Here is an 11,862-nt window from a genome sequence, read left to right as displayed (position 1 = left end):
CCACAGGATGAAGAAAACCCTATATATTATTTCACACATTCAATAAAACTCTTTGATTCAGCCTATTAAAAACTAAATGGCTGATTATAATTAAAATGAATTCTAGGGGTGTTTTGCTTCCGCAGCTAGCAATTTAATTGGCTTAATTACAGTAGATAACTAGAAATACCCAATCTGTCAGTCTTTGTTTTCCCTGAGCTGGATGTATTAAGAGTGGGAAAAAAACAGCAAACGGTGGGCTATTAATCATAATAGCCTACCATATGGCCAAATAGAGGAGCGCTTTGGTGTTAAATGAATTAGATTTTAAGAGTTCTGTTTATATCTTGTGTGACGTTGGTGCCCTCTTCGGGTGCTTACCTTCACTGCATCTGTGATTACTGTAAAACTCAGTTACTTGGTTTATTTCTGTCATACACAGAACCCACAGAATATTCTTTGCAACTCTTGTTCAATCCAGAATTTGAGTTTCTACTAGTAAGATTTGAAAACGCTAATATTAAATGTTACCTTTATAAGCCCATTAGAATCTAACAGCAAAGATCTGACAGCATTCGAAAAGGGCATGTGAATGCATGTCAAAAAGGCAGCATATTAGTACCCTTATGAAAGTTTACCATGGTATTTTATTCATTGTATTTTTGCAGTTTTGTCATGTTTTTCCTATGCTTATACAATGCCTTTATCATAGTTTACCCTGCTTTGCCATTTTTATTAATATGCTTTACCACAGCTTAATATTCTTTACAATGCTTACCAGTGCTCTACCGTGCTTTCACTATGCTTTATTATGCTTTGCTATGCTTTTACAATGGTAAACTTTTATAAGGGTAAGGACAGTCAAGTGTATCAGCAATGGCAAAATGAAGGGGAGTGGTTACAAGGAGAGCTAGCTCAGGCTGCAAATTGTTAGTGACGGACAGACGGAAAAGAAAATCTGCCACTGGGGAATGTAAACAAACTAGGCCTACTCTGATTAAATGATGCTTAAGTTATTTGCCTTTACAAAGAGCAGTTTAGCTATTGCCATGTCTTTCCTCTTTGGAGAACATTTTAGTTAACATTAATGTCAACTAATGTCAATCGCAATGCATTTTGTATATATTATAAAAAAGATCCTAGTACTATCCCAAGAGAAAAAAGACATATTGAGCTATACAGTAAACATTTTTTAAGTAATTTTTGAGACCATCCGGGTATGTGAAATGTTCCTATTTTTAACTCAAAATGTGTATTTCATGCCCCAGTGTACAATGTTAACACATTAAGTGCCAATTTGAGGACAAGCTACTTTGTAATTTTGTGGAGCATTTTTAACTGGCATCTACGTTATTTAAATGTTCTCTTTAACTATAATGTTATGATAACTTACTCTAATTTTGTTAACTGCTAAAGTTAAGTCTAAATGCAACTGTTAATTCTGCAAATATAGCCCTTCAGATGCTTTTATGAAGCCTCAATATAAAATGAGAAACTGATGCCTAAAAATGATAAATGTCTTGGTATTTTCCTATTTACTGGAATTACATAGTTAGCTCCATGTGCTTTAATGATGGATGGGAGGTACAGTATATAACATCACAAAGCATTTTAGTTCATTAGACAGCACAGGTTTGCTCATTGGTCTCGTCTTGTGTTGCAGAAAGTGGGTGAATCAGTAGAGGCTACTTCCAAGAAAACTGTATACATTTTTTATATTAAACTACAGTTTTCATTGAATTGCAACTCAAAGTGAACAATGTTTATTGCATTATCTGTAGGGAAACAACATTACATCTGAAAATGTGATCAACACAAGAATAACTAAGAAAAGAAGATAACCAAAAAACTTCAAAATGACACTGGAAACTATTGGCATTTTAATAACTCTCAGGGGTGCAAATCATTTTGAAAATTTAGCACCAGAGAGCTTAATTACCAAAACCACCCTAATCAAGCTCCCCTCCCTCCACTCTTCAATGAGTTTTTAGTGTTTTGTGTTACAGTAAATATTTTTAACAAAATGCACTCCACATCTATCACCAGACCCAATGAGAAACTATCATCAATCTGTGGTTACTGAGGAATACAAAAATTAAACATGTCTGCTGGCGCCAGAATTTAATGTTGCTGGTGCTATAAATTAGCACCCCTGACTCTGAGGTATGGGTAGATACCATATAATTTATTTTCTTTTATTTGGCAATATACCACTGCCTATATTTAAACCCTGACTTTTGAAGGTAAGCTCTCAGAAACGAATAGAGAGAAGTTGTCAGCATCAATATAAAGAACAAGTCCAATAACAGGTATCATGCTGTGTACACTTCCAGAAGGACCACCCTTTGTTTTTCTGTGCAGTTAGCTATGCTAATGGCAATTTCGTGATAATGAAGTGAGTCTTCATTACTGAACTTGTGTATCAGTATCATTGCCAGGTTTGATAATGTGCCTCGTAGATCAGGAGACAGGACTCAGAGATCTGTTCTGTATTTTCTATATATTGAGTTATCAATAACAAAACTGTTATCTGATATATTATTAGCACTAATATTTTCAAATAAACTGCAATCAAGTATATTGACAGTATTTGTTCTCATTCAGTTGGTTTGTATTTCTATACTGTTTATTGGTGATTATACATTTATAAATTCCCTGCTGCTGAAAGTGCAGGTACAACAAATGACCACCAGTGGCACTGCGTGCTATGCAAGTATCTCATCAGCAGTGAATTTTATGTAAACTAATACTATGTTAAAGGGAGAGCATTTCAACATAAGATCTTTTGCACTTCTGTTTACTGTGGTAGTTACTGGCTGCTTTGTTCTGTTGGTTTGTGTTTCTCTGTTAATGTACATGCTTTTTGTTTAGATAGTTCCTACAGTAAGTGTATTTGGCATGAGTATCTATATTTAAGCAATAAGGCACGAGAGGGCATGGGTTGTGCTGAATACTGTCACTTCTTGGTGCGTTCCATGCCTGCAACCAACCAAGAAGTGACAATATGCAGCACAACCCATGATCTCAAATGCCTTATTGCTTTTATAAAACAAATTTATAAACGTTTAAAAAAAAAAAAGGAAAAATCTATATAGTTTCCAAAGATTTATTAACATTTTGAGGTATTTATCTTGCTCTTATTTGTATTATTACTTGTACTGTGATTCTTGAAATGTATTTTTGTTTACGTCTGCTAAGAAATAAATAATAATAATAATAATAATAATAATAATAATAATAATAATAATAATAATAATAATAACCTTCCACAACAGAAAATAGTCCCCATGAACTAAAAATAACATTCAAGTAAAACATTTTCTTTTTTTTGTTTCAGCAAAAGCATTTTTTTTTAAATAAATACTTTAAATAACTATAAAAAAAACCGCTTAGTTGTATATCTGTGAGCCCTTCCTGCATATTGTTGTTAGGTAATTCACTCCGATTGACTCTAGCGTATACCAAAGCGCAAGAGTTTAAGGTGCTTTGTTGGGATGAAGATTATTAATTATTAAGTAATTCATTTAAAGTCAAATTGCATTTTTTTTTTTTTTTTTTAGAAAGCCAGTCATTTAAGCATTTAACAGCCCAAGTTGTTTGTTTTGTGGCATTAATTTCATTTTTTTTTCTAGCAAAGTGAGTGAGTGCACAGTAAAGGAGGGAGACTGAAGAAAGGCGAGAGTCGGCTGGTTAAGACATCGCATGTAGTAATGTAAATACTGTCAAAAAATATAAAAATATCCACACTTAAAAATTAATGAAGTCAGTTTCACAAAACAATGGCTGATACCAGCTAAAAGGAAGAAAATAAAACTGAACAACTGGATCTGACCAAATTTACAGAAAATGACTGATATGTAGGCCTACTACAAATAAAATTCCAAAACAGTGTCTTGTTTACAATAGAAAACTGGTTCCTAGTGCAAATTAATATAAACTGGAAGATATGACAAGACACCTTGATGTCTTCAGTATCGTCCATGACAGCAGGTATTTTGACAGGTGTTTTCTTTGATTTTGGTGGTGCATCGATACGTGGTTAGCACAGATGCATTGATTTGACTTTGTTCCTAAGTAGTTCCTAATCGTGACAGGATATTGTAACATATTGGAACCCTGGTGGACCAATCAGCATGTAGCATTCTAACAATCCGTTTTATAAGTAAGGGATAACACGACAGGGCGTGACTCAAGCCGTCCCGACTCATCTCATCTGAGTATGCACAGATTCTGCGATCAGTTGTGCTTAGTTTTGGTTTGACGTCACAATTGAGTTTTTCCCGACTGGGTGTCGCACACTGCTAAGACTGAATTACTGACCACGACTAGATACTGGTGATTACTATGTATTCAGATTTAATTAATACTCCCCTGTACACATTTTTGTATTAACTTAGCCCAGCATAGCGACCCTCATATTATGCATGGCATCCTATGCTGATTAGACGGTGGAGACAGCGCCGCGAGGAAACCAAAAGAAGCGCTTAACACATTAATTTAGCTATTGACCATTTACACCGTGCAAATGTTTCAGGCAGTGTTTGACTTTTTGCATAGTTTGTCTACTACACTTTAGCCTGTGGTAAATAAAATCCAACCTGTTGTTTTTTATTTGACTTTGGCGTTTTTTTCTCAGCGTGTGGATCTAGGCGCTTGTGAATGTGGCCTACTGGAGATCGACGCACCGGTTACTTCTGTTTTGCGCAATAAGAACATAAACACTGCCAGTAGATTGATAATAAAAAGTTAAATTGATCATTTACCTTTGATTAGTAAACGCCTAAAAACTATTCAAATATGCATATATCTGGTATTTTTTAATTCGGGACACTCAGAGCAATTCAAGACTAAAGTATTTTTACCTGTGGAACTAAAGCTGTCAATATTCCGCCATCTTGTATGACAAGTTACATGACAAGCTACATCACTTCAACCTGCTTCACCATTGGTTGACACCCTCATGACTAATCGGTCTCAGTCTTCGGCGGGAACCGCCGCACACGGACAGACTGCTCACATCTGAACGAAACTCGTCTGAAAAAGATTCAACATCTTCAATCTTCAAATCTGAAGACATCCCGACTGAAATCTGCATAATATTGGTTTTTAGGGCATGCACACTGCTACGATTCATCCAGACTCTGTACGGCCAGTTGAGATGAGATGTGTCGGGCTGTGTGCGAAGGGCTTAACATTAACATACGGCTGTTGTTGGGTTGGAGGCACGAAACAAAGCTGTGCCTTCATACCAACAAAGGCGTATGTTAATGCAACACAACCCACAAGCCCTAGAGTGTGTTATCCCGCTTATAAAACCGACACAATAAAACATATTTTTTTTAAAAAAAGAACAATTTTAATATACAGTATATTCTTCCGCTTTTGAGAAAAAATAGTCCATCAGACAAGGTTCTATTTGCCGGAAAAAATTAAACTGTATGTTTTCAACATTTCCATTTATTGTAAAATGTTCCATTGAAAAATGAAAATGTGACAAATTATTGAAACATCCACTAGGAAGGGCTGTAGAAAGTGTTTTCTCCTTTTTATCGTTACGTTTTGTGGGAGGAGCTGCAGATGAAGACAGATGGTCGTAAGGTGTGGAAAGAACTGAACTGCACTGCTTTCGGTTTTTAGCCGAAGCAGTCCAGTAGCTTCTTAACTGGATTCTGCTGTGTGACCAGAAACTGACGATTTCTCTCGCCTCCAAGCTAGCTTCGCTAAGTAGGTGCACAGCAGGAATCAGCATCACGTGCAGCAGTGTGGAGTAGTGGTTAGTAGTGGTTAGGGCTCTGGAATCTTGACCGGAGGGGTCGTGGGTTCAAATCCCCGTGGGGACACTGCTGCTGTACCCTTGAGCAAGGTACTTTACCTAGATTGCTCCAGTAAAAACCCAACTGTATAAATGGGTAATTGTATGTAAAAATAATGTGATATCTTGTAACAATTGTAAGTCGCCTTGGATATGGGCATCGGCTAAGAAATAAATAATAATAATAATAATCAGGGGGTATTTAAGTGATATATTTTTTAAAACTCAAAATGGGGCAAAGGGGATTACCAGGCATACATACACCCACAGTGGCTCTCTATTTATTTCATTAAAAGCTTTGTGTGTGTGTGTGTTCTTTCTTTTTTTTTTTTGTCTCTTCGTTGTAGTTTAAGGATACAAATTCCAGTCCATTTTCATCTGTAGTGACAACAAGCTGTCAGGTTTAAAAAGATGCTGGCCTTCTCTGCCACGCCTGGCCATGTGTAACTGAATATCCAGCCAGACCAGAGGGTGTGTTGCTGGAAGAAGCAGCTGAGATTTGCAGCTTCTCCAGCTATAGTAATGTGTGGATGGTCAACTGTGATGTCTTTGAGTGCTTTTCTGTATTTTTTCATTTTGACAAAAAAACATTTTTGAATGCTTGGTCGTTAACAATGCTAACATTGCGGTTCATGTCAGTGCCGTTTCCATAGCGATTGAGACCAGCACGGAGGCCAACAAAGCTAGAAATTGAGTATTCTTGACCAGCTGAATTACACACTGAAGCTTAGAATTCTCATAACTGACTGTTTAAAATTTCAGTTTTTAAGTTGATTACCATTTCTCCCTGTTTCATCCAATCAATAAAAACACCAGCAGCCCAAGTAGTTTTTTTTTTATTTTTGTTTTCTTCAGTTTCTTTTAGTTGTTGACTTGTTAGTTCTTTGTGTCTCTTGCTTTTTTCTCAACAGGTTTTTCTTCAAATTCTAGCCTCTTGTCTACTGACATGTCTCTGAAAAGATCACATGTGATGAAAGGAATCTCACTCATATTTAAAAGCTTTAAAAGACTTTTCACAACAATGTACAAATACTTAAAGTGAGTTTAATATATTGTGTATTGATAATTTATTAATCGGACTATAATTAGACCAAAAAAATTCCTCTGTGCATTCAGCTATATTTAGGCACGGTTTAAAACCCCTCTGCAGCCAATCAGCGTGCAGCATCCGAACATTCCATTTTATAATCAGCGTTATGTACGGTGAAGGATGTAAATTGCTTGGATTGCTACACTTTCTGCAGTCATGAATTGTTGTTTTACTTTACGTTACCATTGAAGGATTAAACCAGAAGATACAGGTCTTCACTTGTCCATGCGAAGTAAAGAAGATTAAATTAAGATACAAATAAGCCCCTTTCACACTGGCATGATCTACCCTGGTCAGAACCTACCCGACCCGGTGTCGTGTGGGTCGGGTACGCGATTTCACACTGCTTTTGATAACCGTCAGCCCAGCCCCGTTTGAGCAAATGTTTCTTCATCCCTGCTGCAATCTGGCTCATGATGTCTCAAGCAACAAAAATATAGCGAAACAGAATAAACAAAAATGTTCCTTGCGGAAGTGAAACCTTCACGCAGGTGTGGCTGTTTGTTATTGCATCGGCTCACGAATGGCCGTCAAGCATTTTGTCTCACTCAGCCCGGGTCAAAGCGTCTCAACCCACACCCTGAGGGGTCACCGACCCAGGTACATGGTTTCACACTACGCGGGATTGTGACCCGGGTAGCCAGGACCCAGGTCCAGACCTGGGTAAGAGTGCCAGTGTGAAAGGGGCTATAGACTGTGTTTCTATAGCCTAGGGCTACTTAAATGCAAACATAATAATGAAATGAAATGTACTAGTTTTATAAATCTTTTATTATCCCAAATCTAAAAATACCACCAGGATAGCATTCTAATGTGAAAGTATGACCATGAAAAACCCTATTGTAGAACAATTAGCAGGCCACAGCATTGCCATGGCAACACACTGGATCTGGCCCTGATACAAGAGATATGGTACCATGGCACTGTTAAACATATTGTTCCTTCTATTATAGCTGCGTGAACAGCTCCTAACAGACTCATAGGTGACTTATTCAAACATGATCAGTTCAGAGCAGATTTAGCAGGGGCCTGATTGTTCAAACTCCTGGCACATGCTGATTTCAATAACACACCTAAACAGGACTGGGTGCAGGACTAGTGGACGTTTCAAACACTGTTACAGTAATCAAAATATGAAAAGTTACCACCTGTTGTCGGACAGTACCATTGCACTGGCATTGCAGTGTGATTGAATACATAACACAATGGGATGAATGTTTTTTTTTTTGTGTGTGTGTTACATATGCAGAACCATTGTGTAGTCCTGCCCAATAGTGAGCAGAGGCTTTTCTGCTTCAACCGGTTACACAGGATGCTAGCTAACACAATGCAAAATAATCAAATGCCTTGATTCAATTTGCTCATCTTCCCCATTGTGTCATTAGTTAATAAGAGTAAAGAATGTCATTTTCTTCTTGTTTACTCTCCACTTTTGATCATGTTTGCAATCATTCCAGTGGTTCTTATTCAGTTCTCCCATAAGATAGGATAGATCAGCCAAGGTGACCTTATAGAAGCAAGAACCAATGCCATCTAGCGATCTTCAGATTGTTTTTTCTTTCACTTTGCTGCAAATACACAGCTGTACACTAGATGGTGCTGGCACTTACTAATATAAAGACACTTCGGTTGATCTGACCAACATGATTTAAGTCTATGGCAGGAAACTAGACCACCCGAAATACTCAAAGCACTTCATCACAGACAAATACAGGATTTGAGTATTTGCAATAAGAATCACCAGAAATGTTTGCAAACATCATACAAAGAAAATGCCATTTGAAAGCACACTGTTTAAATAAACAATTGTCAATGGAAAGCAATGGTTTACACACACACATTAAGGGAATTTAAAGTTAAAGCAGTATTTGACTAAAAGTCATTGACTTCTGTGTGGTTAACGTGTCACATGGCCCTCCCGAATTGAAAAATGGATTGGTTGCTGTAAGAGTAATTTCACCTTGACAACACAGTGCTAAAGCGATTATATTTATCTACCTTGATGAATTCCATGACAAGCTTGGCATCCGTTATTAATAGGCATCATTTCCTGAAACAAAAAAAAAATGACTCGGAAACAATTTGATTATGGTGTGGTTGGAGGTGATTACATTTAGATTTCCACCCTGGAGACATGAAGTACATTAAAGCTATTTTTCTTCGTCTTTTTCTCACTGATCTCGCGTTAAAATCACTGCTAGAATTTGAAATAACAAACTATTTGCTACATGTCTAATGGCTTGTACTACAGGCTCGTGAGCCGTTCTTTTTTGTTATATACTTTTGTCTTCCTGTCCAGTTTTATAAAAACACATGCTATTAGGTAAGTTCCTTGTAATTACACTATTTACATTTCTAATTAGATTTTCTTTTTTGACTAAGCACTTAGTGCCACCTAATGATGGCATATTGCAACACTTTTTCTGCTGTGTTTTCTGCAAACGCTGAAGGATAGATTACTATTCAAAAATAGACTATTAGTCGAGGTGAATGTACACAATATTTTGGAAGCCTCCATCCTCTGATGTGAATCATACACAGGGTTTGGACCAAAAAAAAAAAAAAAAAAAAGATATTTTATTAATCGGTAATCTAATGTTATGTGGTATCACAAATATTTCTCATTGTGGGTTAGACTATCACATTATATTTTATCCCAACAACACCTACAGTAATTATCATTAGAAACATTTGCCAGTATCTAATACATGTAAATCATATTGAAGAGTTTTCATACAGTAAAGCAAGTGTGACTCTAACCTAAGACTCAGCTAGTGAACAGATACTTAGTTTCCCTTTGTATTGCTGGCATTGCACAGATGATTGTAAGGAAACAGTAAAAACTATTTAAAATGTAATGCCACATTCATAACGTATTTTTTCTATGTTTTGTTTTAATACTACTGTGCTGCAATACATCACTTGTGATTGGTTGTTAAAGATACAAATATTGATAAACGAAAACAAGCAAACAAAAAGTCAAGATTAAAATCCCTACATTTAATTCAATCCATTCCCATTAGCTTCTGCAGACTCACGTCTCCAGGCTGTAGTGAACATCCAAGTTCTTTATGTTAAAAGATTGATGCTCCTTCTTTAACCATATCACTGTTCTCCCCATATCCAAGGTCATCTGCCACTATAAATCATAAAGTGTCCCCAATCTACAGTAGAGAACTATGTCATCAGCATATATTCTGGAGATCCTACACACACGCCCGCACACACACACACACACACGCGCGCACACACACACACACACACACACACACACACGACAGGTCAGTGCTGAGGCTTATGAGATTCTGTTTTACAAGCAAGCCAACATCGTGGGTTTAACATTAGACAACAATTCCTATTCAGTGCTGTACTGCTGTTCAAATCCATCTCTAGAATAATTAGTATATAGATTGTGAAGAGAAAACCTATGAAATGAATGTTTACACACAGTGAAATCTGGAGCTGGGGGCCCAGTGCCCATAGGGACTTCCTTGTTTCAGTACTTCAGATTTAGTCTCTCTAATATGACAAATGGAATTGTCATTGCTCAGGTAACCCCCCTTACCAACAAGAAAAATAAGTGTGTCTGTAAACATTATAAAAAGGTTACAAAAAAGAAAAAAATAAGAAAATGTAAACTGAATCTCTTTACTCTTTAACTGTAGGGCAATTGGTCTGTGAACTTCACTGCAGTAAAACGTATTAGTAGGAAAAGAATTATAAATCTAGTTTTACATGTACAGTAATCACATAGGCCTTCCCTGGAGGGGAGATTTTGCTGGTCCTAATACATGAGTTTATTAAGCAAGTCAAGTATTATTAACTAACATTATATTTCATTTGGTTGTTATTACTATTTTCTGTTTCAGTATAAATTGAAAGAAAACTGCCCAATGCATTTAAATTGCTCATTGAGGGAAGCACATCACCAGATTTCTAAAAACCAAAAGGCTTACAGCTAAGCACATTAGGATATTGCCAGGATTTTTAATAATACTAATTTTAACATCGATGTAACAGCATATAAAAAATACACACTGGCATGGTGGTAAATATGGTTCACTTTATTAAAACAGTTAATCTCTTTAAAATAAGGACTAAGAGCTAACCCTACAGCTGACTCTAATCTGAACCCTGCTTGTCCAAACGGACCTATAATGCTACCAAAATGCCTTCAGAGAGCAATATAATAGTATGGTGTGTAAAACATTTTCAGTGGTTTGTACATTTCATTTAAACAGTCATAACTGATTTTTAATTAAATATAATTATAATGAAATGTAAAACAAATTAATATATTGTGTGGGTGTGCCTTTATTATTATGAGACTTGTCATCTTGTGCAGTTGGGTGATAAAACTGTGCAAAACGGATCCTTTTGTAATGAAGACTCAGGAACTACTTAGGCTAAGCGTTGTTTTTTTTTTGTTTGTTTTTTTAACGTTCACTGTGAAGTTCTTAAATTAATCTATTTGGTTTAAACTTGTCTGTGAGTTTCCATACCTGCTACATGTCTAATAAAAGGCCAGTAAATGTTTGTTCGAATACCCAACTCTTTCCTAGTCCTCTGGTCAAAACTACTGTTGTTTTCAGCAGGCAAGTGGAATGATTTTAAATATACAGGATATTATATATATTAACGTAAAGGGGAAAAAATGGTATCAAAGGCATATAATCAATTAACAAACCAAACCGGCCATAAAGGTGACCAAAGGTGATATTCTAAATATCTTTACAACCTTTGAAAATGCTTGCTTTCACCTTTCGCTTGATAAACTATAAACTAGACATTTGGCACCACTTGCTTGATGATATTTGTAGAAAAATTACTGGCAGTCAACACACATTTCTCTGTAAACAAACATCTGCTGCAATGGACTAAATAGTTATTTGTGTGTGAATATACAGTAATATGCACACCTGCAGTTTGCATTGTCAAGCAAGCCCTCTGCATTGTTACAGGCACTGAAGTTTCTCTTGAA

The sequence above is a fragment of the Acipenser ruthenus genome, chromosome 20 (genome assembly GCF_902713425.1).
Source record: "Acipenser ruthenus chromosome 20, fAciRut3.2 maternal haplotype, whole genome shotgun sequence".
Taxonomy (NCBI): domain Eukaryota; kingdom Metazoa; phylum Chordata; class Actinopteri; order Acipenseriformes; family Acipenseridae; genus Acipenser; species Acipenser ruthenus.
This window is presented reverse-complemented; position numbering follows the sequence as displayed.